The 15,024-nt window shown below is 35.3% G+C and overlaps 1 long non-coding RNA gene across 1 annotated transcript in view; it reads right to left on the bottom strand.

Annotated features, from left to right (window-relative positions):
* LOC119467870 overlaps nt 1–536 on the bottom strand; it is a 9,396-nt gene extending 8,860 nt beyond the window's left edge. The window contains exon 1 of the long non-coding RNA XR_005196510.1: nt 467–536. This is a non-coding gene — a long non-coding RNA (uncharacterized LOC119467870). The remainder of the gene's footprint in view (nt 1–466) is intronic.
* Between the last annotated feature and the right edge of the window lie 14,488 nt (nt 537–15,024).

The raw sequence follows: 15,024 nt of genomic DNA, 5'->3' as shown, positions 1-15,024 counted from the left end.
GAAAGAAAGAAAGAAAAAGAAAGAAAGAAAGAAAGAAAGAAAGAAAGAAAGAAAGAAAGAAAGAAAGAAAGAAAGAAAGAAAGAAAGAGAAAGAAAGAAAGAGAAAAAGAGAAAAAGAAAAGAAAGGAAACCTAGGCAATACCATAATACCATTCAGGACGTAGGCATGGGCAAATACTTCTTCACTAAAACACCAAAAGCAATAGCAACAAAAGACACAATTGAAAAATGGGATCTAATTAAATTTAAGAGTTTCCACACAGCAAAAGAAACTATCATCAGAGTGAGCAAGCAACCCACAGAATGGGAGAACCTTTTTGCAATCTATCCATCGGATGAAAGTCTATTATTCAGAATCTACAAGGAACTTAAATTTGCAAGAAAAAGACAAACAAGTCCATCAAAAAGTGTGTGAAAGATATGAACATATACTTCGCAAAAGGAGACATTTATGCAATCAACAAACATGAAAAAAAGCTCATCATCACTGGTCATTAGAGAAATTCAAATCAAAACCACAATTAGATACCATCTCATGCCAGTTAGAATGGTGATCGTTAAAAAGTCAGGAAATGACAGATGCTTGTTAGGCTGTGAAGAAATAGGAATGCCTTTACACTGTTGGTGGGAGTGTAAATTAGTTCAACCATTGTGGAAGACAGTGTGGTGAATCTTCAGTGATCTAGAATCAGAAATACTATTTGACTCAACAATCCCATTGCTGATTATATACCCCCCAAATTATAAATCATTCTACTGTAAAGATTTATGTTTCTTGTAGCACTATTTACAATAGCAAAGACTTGGAATCAACCCAAATGCCCAGTAGTGATAGGCTGGATAAAGAAAATTTGGCAAATATATACCATGGAATACTATGCAGCCATAAAAACAGAATGAGTTCATGTCCTTTGCAGGGACATGGATGTAGCTGGAAACCATCATTCTCAGCAAACTAACACAGGATCAGAAGACCTAACACCACATCTTCTCACTCATAAGTGGGAGTTGAACAATGAGAACACATGGACACAGGGAGGGGAACATCAAACACTGGGGCCTGTTTGGATTCTGTAGCTACTAAATTCATTTCTCAGGGGTGTTTTTATGAGTTTATCCCCAAGAGGACCCAGATTCCCACTCATTTTATCAATCAGCTGTGATTAAGTATAATGGAGGATTAGTATTTGTGCCAAAAGCTTCCTGAGAAGTATTTGACTCATGATAAAATAGAGTTCATTAGGGTTCTAATATTTGAATTATTTCCTTTCCAATTCTAATTTAAAACCTAAGTAAAACAACTAAACATTCAAAGGGGAGCATAAAAACAATGCAGCTCTTTATGCCTCTGAACCAGTGCTTTTTATCCCCAGGTCCCATCTTGAGATTCTTATTTGTTGAAGAAACTCTGTAAATATACCAGATGCAGTTGTAGATGGCCAGTATTCCACAAGGTTAAAAATATTACTTTAGGACCTATGCAACAATCTTGCATGTACTTCACATGTACCCCAAAACCTAAAATGCAATAAAATAAATTTTAAAAAAACCCTAGCTACATATAACAATACAAATCAATCTTACAAACTTAAAAAATACATATATTACTTTAGGGATCTGCTTGAGAATAGGATGAAAATTGGTTACCTTCTTACCATATAAAACAATAGTTTACATATAATTTCTGTATCCTGGACACCTGTAGTCTATCCAAGGGGACAGGTTTGAGATCTGGATCTATGTGAAAGCAAATCAGTAAGATAAAGCATACTGAAAGTGGAAGTATTCTGGTTTCTTTCAGAAAACTTCACAGATATACTTTAATGTAATTGTCATCAGCTTTTACGTCTTATTGATGTGAAAATTGATTGCATAAAAGTTTGTCTGCATTCCCACCAACAGTGTAAAAGCATTCTTATTTCTCCACATCCTTGCCAGCATCTATTGTTTTTTGACTTTTTAATAATTGCCATTCTGACGGGTGTGAGATGGTATCTCATTGTGGTTTTGATTTGGACTTTTCTGATGATCAGTGATGTTGAGCTTTTTTTTCATATGTGTGTTGGCCATATAAATGTCTTCTTTTGAGAACTGTCTGTTCATATTCTTTGCCCACTTTTTGATGAGATGTTTTTTTTCTTGTAAATTTGTTTAAGTTCCTTGTAAATTCTGGATATTAGACTTTTGTCAGTTGAGTGGATTGCAAAAATTTCCTCCCATTCTCTTGTCTGTTCACTCTGATTATAGTTTCTTTTGCTGTGCAGAACCTCATTAGTTTAATTAAATCCCATTTATCAATTTTGGCTTTTGTTGCAATTGCTTTTGGTGTTTTCATCATGAAGTCTTTGCCCATTCATATGTCCTGAATATTGTCTAGCCTTTCTTCTAAGGTTCTTATGGTTTTAGGTTTTTACATTTAAGTCTTTAGTCCATCTTGAGTAAATTTTTATATAAAGTTAAGGGTTCAGTTTCAGTTTTCTGCATATAGCTAGCCAGTTTCCCCAGCACCATTTATTAAATAACAGATCCTTTCCCCATTGCTTGTTTTTGTCAGGTTTGCTGAAGATCAGATGGTTGTAGCTATGTAGTGCTATTTCTGAGGTCTCTGTTTGTTCCATTGACCTATATGTCTGTTTTGGTACCAGTACCATGCTGTTTTGGTGATTGTAGCCTTGGAGTGTAGTTTGAAGTCAGGTAGCATGATGCCACTAGCTTTGATTTTTTTGCCTAGGACTGTCTTTGCTTTATGAGGTCTTCTTTGATTACATATGAAATTTAAGGTAGTTTTTTTCTAATTATGTGAAGAATGTCAATGGTAGTTTGATGGCAATATTATACTTTGGGCAGTATGACCATTTTCATGATATTGAATCTTTCTATCGATGAGGATGGAAAATTTTTGTATTTGTTTGTGTGTTATTTCCTTGAGCACTGGTTTGTAGTTTTCCTTGAAGAGGTCCTTCACATCCCTTGTTAGCTGTATTCCTAGGTATTTCTTTCCCTGTAGCAATTGTTAATGGGAGTTCATTCATGATTTGGCTCTCTGCTTGTCCATTGTTCATGTAAAGGAATGCTTGAACCATTGTGGAAGACAGTATGGTGATATCTCAAGGATCTAGAACCAGAAATACCATTTGGCCCAGCAATCCCATTACTGGGTATATACCCAAAGGAATGCAAATCAGTGTACTATAAAGACACATGCACATGTATGTTTATTGCAGCACTATTTACAATAGCAAAGACATGGAACCAACCCAAATACCCATAATGATAGACTGAATAAATAAAATGTGGTACACATACACCATGGAATACTATGCAGTCATAAAAAGAATGAGATCATGTCCTTTGCAGGGACATGGATGAAGCTAGAAGCCATCATTCTCAGCAAACTAACACAGGAACAGAAAATCAAACACCGCATGTTCTCACTCATAAGTGGGAGTTGAACAATGAGAACACACACCAGGGTCTGTTTGGGTGTAGGGGGGCGAGGGGAGGGAACTTAGAGGATGGGGGTCAATGGGTACAGCAAACCACTGTAGCACACGTATACTTATGTAACAACCCTGCACGTTCTGCACATGTAACCTGTAGGTTTTTTTTAGAAGAAATACAGAAAAGCAAAAATTATAAAAAGGGGTTTGTTAATTTCTCCTGAGAAAAGATGCCTTTGTCTCTGAATTTACCTTGAGTCTATCAAAATATTGAGGCTTCCAGCTCCCAATCCCTGCTTTGGAGGCTTGGGTTTACACTTCCCCCACACAACCAATGTTTTTCTACAGTAAATTTCCCCATGCTACTGCTACATCTATTCCTTCTTTTATCATTCACTTTCTTTCTTTTGTAACCTTGGTGCCTAAGAGAATAGGTTCTCAATAAATACTTATATTTTGTTTAATTTATTATGTTATTAATTACAAAGATATAACATGTATATTGTAGAAAATGTATAAAATATAGAAAATGGCAAAATAATGACCAACTGCAATCTCACCCATTTTGTTTTGAGATTTTTGTCTGGAAATGTATTTTAAAAATGAGTCATCCCCTTTCCTAATCTCAATTCTATTCCAAGATATGGCCAATGTGAACAATCCAGTATCTTTAAAGTTTTTCTCTATTTTTATCCACAGAAAAAATGTATGCATGCACATATTAACATTATATTCTTTTTTGCAAGTAGGATTATACTATTTTGTGCTGCGGAAATTGCTTTCTTCATCAACCAAAATCCTACAAAATTTTCTCAGTTCTGCAGATTTATCTTACTCATTTGAATTTAACACTATTTGATAAATATTTCTGAACATACAAATTAATTCCTTGGTTAGGAAAAAATGACTTTTGGCTAACAGTTTATTATTTTAGAAATTAGCCAGACCATAAGTAAGTGGATATGACTATTCTTTCTTATAATAGAATTCCAGAATTAGAATGATCATGTATCCTTTGTTCAGGTTTAAGACACAAACTTTTTGTTTTAGAAACTGGTCACGTCACTACTGGTTTCCAAAGATCAGGGAATAAACATGACTTTACACCTCCTTCCATAACTAAATACATGTAAAATTTCTTTCACCCATTGTCAGTTCTCCCACTTTCTTTTTTGTCAGACCAACAGAATGATGTAAAATGTTTCTCAAACTTCAGGGGCTCTGTCAACTGCCCTTTGCTTTGGACAGCAGGACACTGGATACTATTACCAACACAGTAACAACAATGATAAGCACAGTGGTCAGGTTTTAATGGCACCACTTAATGAATTCTCTGAGAAAAGAGTAACAGTGAGAAATCTCAAGGTCAGCAGTGTTTACTTTGAGAAGGACCTAGCAGTAGATCGGTGAAGTGTACCTGGCATTTCTTTCTTCTCTGCCTGCAGTTAACTGAGATTTTCTTTCTTTTTTCCTTGTCTTCAGTATTATGTGGGAAGCAAACCAATTCTAGTGTTAGAAACGTGATAGCCCTTGATGTTGACATATTAAGCTTGAGTTCAATGGAACAGTTAAAAGAAAACAGGCAAGATCACATCCTAACAATTCTCCCATAGATTTAGGGTGAAAATGTGGACCAATAAATTTGTTTACAACAGAAAAGAGGATCCGTCAAAATCCTTAGTGAAGACTCTGAAATTATGGAAATGATTATAACAGTAGCTTGGAGTTACACTGTGAAGAGAGTTGAGGGTATTTGCTGTTCCTAGGGATTATATGTAATATAAATCTTGGAGTAAACAAAGAAAAGCTGAACTACTTCATGTGAAGGATAATAGTGTTTAGAATATATTTCTTAGGACAGCAATTAAGCATGGATATAGGTAGGCCAATTTCATGAGGAAAAGAAAAATGACCATGAAATACTACAAAAAAAGATGAAAATCTGAATTAAGAAACAAATTGTGTGCAGAGACAAAGGACCAGATGGCCTGAAAATTTTCCATACAGTTAACAGTTTCCAAGTGTTTCTTAAAATGCAATAAAATATCTCTAAATGCATTTCACGCATCTCTAAGTTCTTCCTCAAATATCTATCCCATATTGCTCTGAAGTAGTAAAGGGAAAATAGATATTACTCTCTTTCTCTCCTTTTTTTTTATGTAATAGAGATGTTTAGGAATGTTTGTGTATATGTATGTGTGTGTACACATGTGCCTGTCTGTCTGCCTCTCTGCTTCTGCCTGTTTATAATGCAGGCCTTCGTCAAATAGTTAACATGGTTGATTTAGAGGTCACTTGCCTGAGGCCATACACCACGTCAACATATGAATAAAGATTTCAGGGAGGATAAAAGTGTTTTTCAGCCATTTAAACAAAACCAGTGACACTATACTGACACAAACTATTAGAGATGAAAAGTATCTTAAAGATTTATCACTCATTTTCTAGATGAAACTGAGGTTCAGCAAGTTATACAACAAAATCCAATGTTGCCCAACTCATTAATGGAAGAGCTGCTCAAATTTTTGAACATGGTAAGATTGGGGAGTTGCTGCAAGGCCCCTTGCTCCAAAATATTTCCCACATAGCTTTCCAGAGGACTTGAAATTTCAAAGGTCAAAATCTTGCATCTGAATTATTAATATTCTGCTGTCCCAAATGGTACCTTGGATGAAGTATCCACATTCATATTTACATTCAATGCCTCCACTTGTGTTTCTCTTGCCTACTCAGAAACGCTGCATCAAAAATTAATCACCTCTGTTCAATGTAGCCTAATTTTCTCTCTTTAATGGATAATTCCCATCAGCATGCTTTTATTATTCTCCTACGTTTTTGTTTCTCCCTTCTTGAAAATATATATTTTAAAATTCTCTCTTGACCCTAAATTCATTACCAGTTATAGTCTCACTTCTCTGCTCCCCTTAGTAACAAAATTCCCTGAAAGAGTTTTCTACATTTGTTATTGAATTCCTCCCTTCCCATTCTCTCTTCAGCACATTCCAACGAGACCATATTAGGCCATTCTTGCATTGCTATAAAGAAATACCTGAGGGTGAGTAATTTATAAAGATAAGAGGTTTAATTGGCTTACGGTTCTGCAGGCTGTACAGGAATCATGGTGCCCACAACTGCTCAGCTTCCACTGAGGGCTTCAGGAAGCTTACAATCATGATAGAAGACAAAGACGTAGCTGGCATCTCACATGGCAAGAACTGGAGCAAAAGAGAGTGGGGGTTGGGGAGATATCACACACTTTTAAACCATATCTTGTGTGAACAGCCTTATCACCAAGGGGATGGTACTAAGCTGTTAATGAGCGATATACCCCATGATCCAATCACCTCCCACCAGGCCCCACCTACAGCACTGAGAATTACAATTCAACATAAGATTTGATGGCAACACAGATCTAAACCATACCACAGACTTAACCTCTCACTATTCCATTGAAACTACTCTAGTGAAAAACTTCAATTCTCAAGGCCCATCTAACTGTCTCTTGGCAGTATTTGATACTGTCGATTGCACTCTTCACCTTGATACATTTTCTTCACTTAGTATTCAAGATACCACATTCTCAGGATTTACCTTCTAGCTACTCATTTATTCCTTCCCAGTCTCCTTTGCTGTTTCTTTCTCTTTTTCCCAACTGCTTCATGTAGAAATTCCTCAGGGCTCACTTCAACTTGGTGATCCCATCCACTCTTACAGATATAAATAACATCTATATGCCAATAATGCCTACATTTATATCTCCAGTCCAGACATCTCCTGCAAACTCAAGACTCATGTATACAACTGCCTATTCAACATCTTTACTTGGGTGTCTAATAGAGAGTTCATCTTCAAAACTGAACTCCCAATCTTCTTCACTCTTCATTTTCTCTACCCTCAATCTCCCATCACTCAGCTGTTGGCATCTCCATCTTGTTGTTATGCCAAAAACTTTATAGGCTCGTTGTTTGCTCCTCTTTTTCTCTCACACTTCACATCCCATCAGCCAGGAAGACCTGATGGTACTGCCTTTAAAAATTATATCCCAATTCTGACCACTTTTTACTATTTTTATTCATGCTACCATCATTTCTTATTTGGATGATGGCATTACATTCCTAACTAATTTCTCTGCTGTTGTTCTTCTTTACCCTCTATAGTACACTTTAAACAGAGTCAGATCAGGTCACTTCTCTGCTCAAGAACTTTGAGACACATTTCACACAGAGTAAAATAGAAAATGATCAAAATGACCTGCCATGCCCTACCTGATCAAATCTCCATTATTCTTAACCTCTCACATTACCTCTTTGATATTGTCTAGTGCTGTCCTCCTCACTAATTATATTCTAATCACACTGGCCTTCTTGCTTTTTTAAATTGCCATAAACTCTCTTCTTAAAACCTATACTCTATTTTCTCTGCCTAGCACATTCCTCTCTCAATTATTCACTTGGCTCACTACCTTAAGTTCTTCAAGTCTTTGTTCACATATCACCTTTTCAATGAAGCCTACTCTACCTTATCACTGCATTTAAAATTGTGAACTCCCCCACCAAAGTCCCAATTCCTTTAACTCCAGTCTACTTTTTTCTATAACACTTATACCTTATAATGAACTACATGATTTATTTATTCTATATATGGCTTGTCTGTCTACCTATAACAGACCAGATCCTCCACAAGGGCAGATATCTTTGTTCATTAGCATGTTCCAATGCTCTGAAATGATAGCTGCAACATTTTAGGAACACAATAAATACTGGTCAGTGGGGTGGGTGAGTAAATGAATGAATGACCCTTCTATTTGCATAGAAATTTATAATTTTTAGCCTTATAAATACTTTGGTTAATCTTTAGCAATGCTATAATATAAAAGGTCACAATTTATTTTCATGTTTTTACAGATGCGGAAATTGTAGTTCAGAAGTAATCATTCTGACTATGTGTTAAAGACCTCTAGCAAAATGAGGTTTGTTGCCAGGAAAATATAACGCTCTAACAATTTGGCAGCCATTAACCAATTAGCAAGACTGAATTTATCAGTAGTAATCAAGGATCTGAAAGAATGAATCCAAGTCAATTTTGATGAGCCCAATTACCGGGTATAGTTCTGTACAATTGCCTTGAGCAATAGGAAAGAATTGAGAGCCAGGAGTAGAATACACTTATTTCATATATCTAGAAATAAAATTTATGTAATAGGAAAAACCTTCATGTGCATTTTTTTACTCTAAGCTCCATATGTAAGTAAGTAATGGAGCCTAGGACTATTTGAATTCAACATGATTTGTATGTCTCTTCAGAAAGTATGCTGTGTGGGGTGAGGGACGTGTGGGAGTATTCATTCTTGGGTCAGAGACGAAGGCATTTATTATTCACAGCAATAGCAGAGTCAAAGTATCAGCATTTGAGCCAGTTCTCCAAGCCCCAATTCCTAAAAGCTAATATAAAGAGGATCAGGTGAGGCTTGCATATGCGGTGGGTTGCATTACAAGAAAAAATCCCTGAGCTTAGAAAAATTTGAATATTTTATAATGGACAGTAAGCATATCTGCCTTACATTCCAAAAGAAGACATTATCTCTATCTACCAGGACTGTTAGCTTATATAAACATCTCTAAAATGATACTACAAAACAAAAGCAGTCGGTGACTGTTCACAAGACGTGCAGAAATGTGAAAGGACCACAGAATTGTCTCTCAACATCTATTTCTTTACATTTTTTAAATGGAAGGATAAGCAAAAACATTTTTAAATTACCTATTTATAGAGAGAGGGAACAAGGTGGGAGGGACAAGGCTGGAAGCTAGACTTCTACAAATATTCTTCAGTCTAGATTCTTACAGAATTTTGCATTTTTATTATTATAATTCAATCATTTTAAGGTATGGGTAAAATTTCATTTAATACAGAAGGCTTTTTCAGTCTATAATATATACACTACTTTTAAAACTAAATCTAAAGCAAGCAGGAAACCCCAGTTGTAGAAAAATTTAAACATTGACTTCTAAAATCTGAATTTTACTAGGTCGTCAACAGAGATTGTGTGGCTGCGTGGTCTGTGGAGATGGAACTCTCCACCAAGAGCAGATAGCTATGTTCATTCATGATAACAATGATTATTTATTGAGTACTCATTTTGCACCAGCCACTGCCAAATGCTTTTACATGTTAACTAACTCTCATGAAAATTTATAAGTTAAGTGTACTATTATGTCCATTTTGCAGATCAGGATTGAGGAACCGTAACGTTTAGTAACTTGCTCACATACAGATTCAAGCCATGACAGTCCAAATCAAGAGCTCAGCTTTTAACCGTCATAGCATGAATAACCAAAATAGCACAGGCCCACCAATTTTCTGATTGAACCAAGTAGTCTGATTAATTTGCCTATAAAATATTTACATGCAACAAACAGAATATTGCAATTAACATTCAGAAATTCAGGCAGTGCCTTATTTACATATATAGTGCCCTTTTATAAAATTTTACTTGGATATAGTATGTCCACAAGTATATTCTAGGTTCTGATAAAGTGACTACATGTTTAATGTCCTTCATACCAATACTTTGTAATCACAGAGGATGATTCAGAACAAATGAAACACTGATCCAGTGGAAACAGAATAATTAAAGTACATGAGTCATTCTTTTTTTGTTAACTTAGCTGATTCCAAATTTCAAATCACAATTTTTCTTTCAGCATATGCATTTTTCTTTGAGATGGTCACACTCTGTACCCCAAGCTAGAGTTCAGTGATGCAATCTTGGCTCACTGCAACCTCTGCCTCCCAGGTTCAAGTGATTCTCCTGCTTTAACCTCCTGAGAAGCTGGGACTACAGGCATTCACCAACACACCTGGCTAATTTTTGCATTTTTTAGTAGAAGTGGCTTTTCTTTATGTTGGACAGGCTGGTCTCAAATTCCTGACCTCAAGTAATCCACCTGCCTCAGAATCCCAAAGTGCTGGCATTACAGGTGTGAGCCACCACGCCTGGCCTGAATTCTAAATCTCTCCTTCTGTAACTTTAATATAAGGTAACACTTGGAGAAATATAATTACTTTTCTAAACAATGATAGTAATTCACACTATTGTATAACCATCTCACATTGAAACCTTATTAAGTTGTTCCCCAGTGACACCATATTGGAGAAGTATCACAGGCTAAGAACCACAAGGATGATAAGAAGAGAAAAAATTAATACCTTTAGGTTGTATGAAATGTATAGTTAAATTCATGAGTTGTAGTTAATAAACATTTTTAAAATAAAATATGATCCAATTCTCACCTTTCTATTAAGGTCCTTGGCTAATTCTCCATTTGGAATTTCGGCCTCCTTTCCCTTTTATAGACTCAAAGTGGAAAACAGGCTAAACTACAACTGAAAGACTGTGCTAATTAGAATAACATAGGTGAGTTCATGACTTCTAAGGTGTGTGCTGCACTCTGCAGTGTGCTTTAGTCATAAGAATATCCTTAAAGCAAAATAAGATATTCAACAGAGTCAAATGGAATCCTCTAGCTTGCTAGACAGAAGCAAGGAATTTCAAATTAATTCTGACACATTTTTCACTGACTTATACAAATTTCATCCCCTTAAGTCACTCATGACTCATTAGTCATATGCTGTTTTAGAACTGTATTTTTTACCTACTTACCTGTCTTGAAGACTTTTACCTCATTAATTTTCTTGCCTGCTTATTTTTTTGTTTGTTTACTATTCTTTTCTTTTTATAATTGCCACAACTCAGAATTGGCATATACCTAGGATATATGCCTTTGTCAAAAACACATCACATATGCAAAATCACTTATATTGATGTTACATTATGCTAGATTATTCATGCCCTTCAATTAAGACTAACATAAGAGTCAGGAATGGCAGTGCACATTTCAAAATAAGTGTGATCTATCTTAGTACAATTGGAGAGACAAAGTGATCTCAGAATTGATCCAGACTAAATACCTACCCACCCAATGTCAGAATCCCCTCAACTGAAATCTAAATCCCTACAATTTTAGAATTTCAATTGATTTATCTATTCTCCTCATTTTTTGTTTCTTTTTAGCAATGTGGAGTAAATCTAAATCTACCATAAAACAGAAGTGATTTGAAGTGTGGAAAAGAGATATCATACTCTTTTTTCAAAATTTCTCTTCTCTAGGCAAAACTTTCTTCATTCCATTAAGTTCCTTAGACAACAAGTCATTTATAGAAGCAGGTTACTCATCTTCCTCTGAGCTCAATCCTTTCTTAAAATATGACATCCAAATGCTAAATTTCTGTATTCATCACACTAAGATTGTCTACGTAAGAGTAATTTACATGTTTGCATTATGGTCTTCATATTTGGAAAGTTCAACCTGATGAGATCAGATACAAAGCTATGAGGAATGTTTCTAAAATGTGGCCTTTAGATTAGTAACAATCCATTAATTATTTTTGAGTGGAGTAATCCCAGCATTAACCAGCCCATGTAACTCAATCCTTTCCACTAGGTTATAAGAAATTTCCAATGTACTAGTAAAATCAAGACTAAATTTAAGTCTGGCAAGCCTATCACAAAAGAAAATGCTGTAAGCTTGGCATGGAGTTACTTAAGTCAATCTATTTTGTGGCTAATAATCACTCTTCTCTGTTTAATAAATTAACTTTTATATATGGCAATGGAAATCAATATGGCATGTGAAATCTGCTTTAATTTCTTTTGAAAATTCTAATAAACATTATCGACCACCACACTGCTGATATTTCTCTGTGTTCTGTGAACTCTAAAACATATTACTCTTATACTGGAAGAAATTACGTGTTACAGAAATACTCAGCTGGCTTTGGAATTTTAAATTAATATAAGTATATTAAAACCTGTCAAGATATACCAAGGGCTAACTGGACACAACTACATTTTGGTAACAATTCTGCATATATCTTGAATGTTTAAATTTTACAATATAAGGCAAGCCACAAAGTGGTAATAGTAGAGTCTACTAACCTATGGGTAAAAGTGACAGCCAGAAAACCAAACACCTCATGTTCTCACTCGTAAGTGGGAGTTGAACAATGAGAACGTATGGACACAGGGAGGGGAACATCACACACCAGGGCCTGTTGAGGGGTGGGTGCTAGGGGAGGGATAGCATTAGGAGAAATACATAATGTAGATGATGGGTTGATGGGTGCAGCAAACAACCATGGCACTTGTATACCTATGTATCAAACCTTCATGTTCTGCACATATATCCCAGAACTTGAAGTATAATAATAAAAATATAGGAAAAAAATGGCAAGGGACACTGGTGAAAATAAAATATTAATATTAAAAAAGTTGAAAAAACGTGACAGCCAGGGTGAACACTTATGGCTAGTAAGTTAACCTTATATTGGATTGCCCAATTCAGTGCTCAGAAAGAAACTGCCAATCGGAAATTAGAATCCACTACAATCAATTTGCAGTTAAATCTGTGTCCTACAGTATGTCATAGGAAGATTTTCATTTTCCAGGCTTCCATCCTGAAGCAAGCAAAGTACTCTATCTCCAGAAGAATTCCTTCAAGACCCTAATGAGGCAAAAATGACCAGTAAGCTTGCTTATTTGCTTATTTATTTCCCTCATTTGGACAACAGATTTTGTAAACACTTAGGATTTTTACATTGACATTTTCAGAATCAGTTATAGATGCAACTAATGCCTCTTACCACTGTAATAACAACATGATTTAAAATATAGAGCCATTGTTTTGCATTTTTTTCTAAAAAATCCCAATATTCTGTACCTAAGTATGAAAATTATATTTAGTTTAGATTCCTCTCTGTTCTTTATAAACATTCTGATGTTTAAGATATGTAATTAAGTCCAAAATGGTCAACTTAGTGATATTCATTATGTAATTCACTAAATATGGGAATCTTTTTCATTTCCTTTTACAGCTCTCACTCCAATAACTCCAGATAGTGTCAAATAATCACAACTGTACATTAATGCTGCTAGTGAAAGGAAACTTTCCAAAAACCGCTGTGAAGATGAAAACTAATGTCTATCCCCCAATTATTCAATTAGATTTTGCAAAAAGGAGCTGTCATTCCTCAATTTACTTCAGCAAATGCTTAGTGCATGCAATGCATAAGGAATGGGCTACTCAATTGGAGGGATTCAATTAAGGAACTAATTTAAGAGTGAAAGTCACATTGTCTGCAGGATTATTTTTTAAAATGATATAGGTATATTCAAAACATCAAGAACCAGTTCAAACCAAAGTTATATAAATTGTAGGAGCTTCATAATCAAGTATTTATGACTCTCTCTGCAGTGCTTGAAATATTAAATTATTAAAAGCAAATATTGTAGCAAATAGGTTATCATCAATCTCAATAAAAGTTACATTTTACTATCACTGTCACATTATTACTTTTTGCTTTTAGTCATTTAAGATTGCAGAGAATGGTAACAAACTGTGGTAACAAATCAAAACTATTCAATGTAATTTACTTTGTGAGTAATTTCTAATTGATTCAGACTGATGGGACTGCATGGTTTGATGTATTGCTGAAGCTGGATATACCTTGGACCAAGTAAATTTATAAACTCGTCTTCTTGAGAGAAAAATGGCTGCTATATTTCATGTTGTCATTTTTTAGCTGTAACAATGTAGTTTTATATCTATGTGGATTCTTCAAAAGAATACCAAACAATGAGTACACCTGTAACTGTCTCATCTACCTATCAATATTGAATTTGGCAGGCCCAACATTCTACGTGCTCAATATAAAGGATTTAAGCAAAATGCATAATTAACCCAAAAAGACCAATCTCATATATAAAAAACAAAGTTGCCTAGCAACATCACTCAGCCACCTGCAGGTCAAAGTTCATATCTTGTTAATATCACTAAAATTAGAACAATGCAATGGCTTGGTTGTGTGTTTTGGTTCGGTTATTTCTGATACTGTTGAGGCTGGCTCTGTGCTTTGCTTAAAAATCCTGAATGTTATTTTTTCAAAATATTATTCTATATATAGATCCCAGTATTTTGAAAATGAGAGTTGGGGGGAAAAGATTGTGCTTTTCTGCTCAAAAGGTCAGAAGCACTTCACCTCAATTCAGTGACAAATTGCCTTATTTTACAGAAGATGTAACACTGGAATTTGAAAACAGCCATGTCTAACATACCTTTGGATTTTTACTAAAGATCCCCATCCAATGTGTATGTCCCTTGGCTGACGAAACTTTTCTTTTTGATTTGAGGAGAAAAGAATAAAAACAACCAACAATTTTTCCTCTTTACTCATCTCATCCATTCCGGGATAGAGTACCGCCAGAGGCTTGAGTCTGAAGGACTTTTCTCAGATTTCACAACATAATGGAGACCCCTCTATGGAACCCTTTTCCCCCTTCACCTAGGTATTATGCAGTCTGGCTGAGGAGCTACTTGTCATCTCTGCTGCTCCCTGATATGCCAGGAACAAAAGGTATCCCTAGGCCTAGCTAAAAACAAAATAAATAAACTAAACAAGAAAAAACAACTTGAAGTGCAACTTTAGAGGCCTCCAGCATCTCAAAGGTTTTAACAAGTCTAGCAAG

Source organism: Cebus imitator, unplaced genomic scaffold, assembly GCF_001604975.1.
Source record: "Cebus imitator isolate Cc_AM_T3 unplaced genomic scaffold, Cebus_imitator-1.0 Scaffold343, whole genome shotgun sequence".
NCBI lineage: Eukaryota > Metazoa > Chordata > Mammalia > Primates > Cebidae > Cebus > Cebus imitator.
This window is presented reverse-complemented; position numbering and strand designations above follow the sequence as displayed.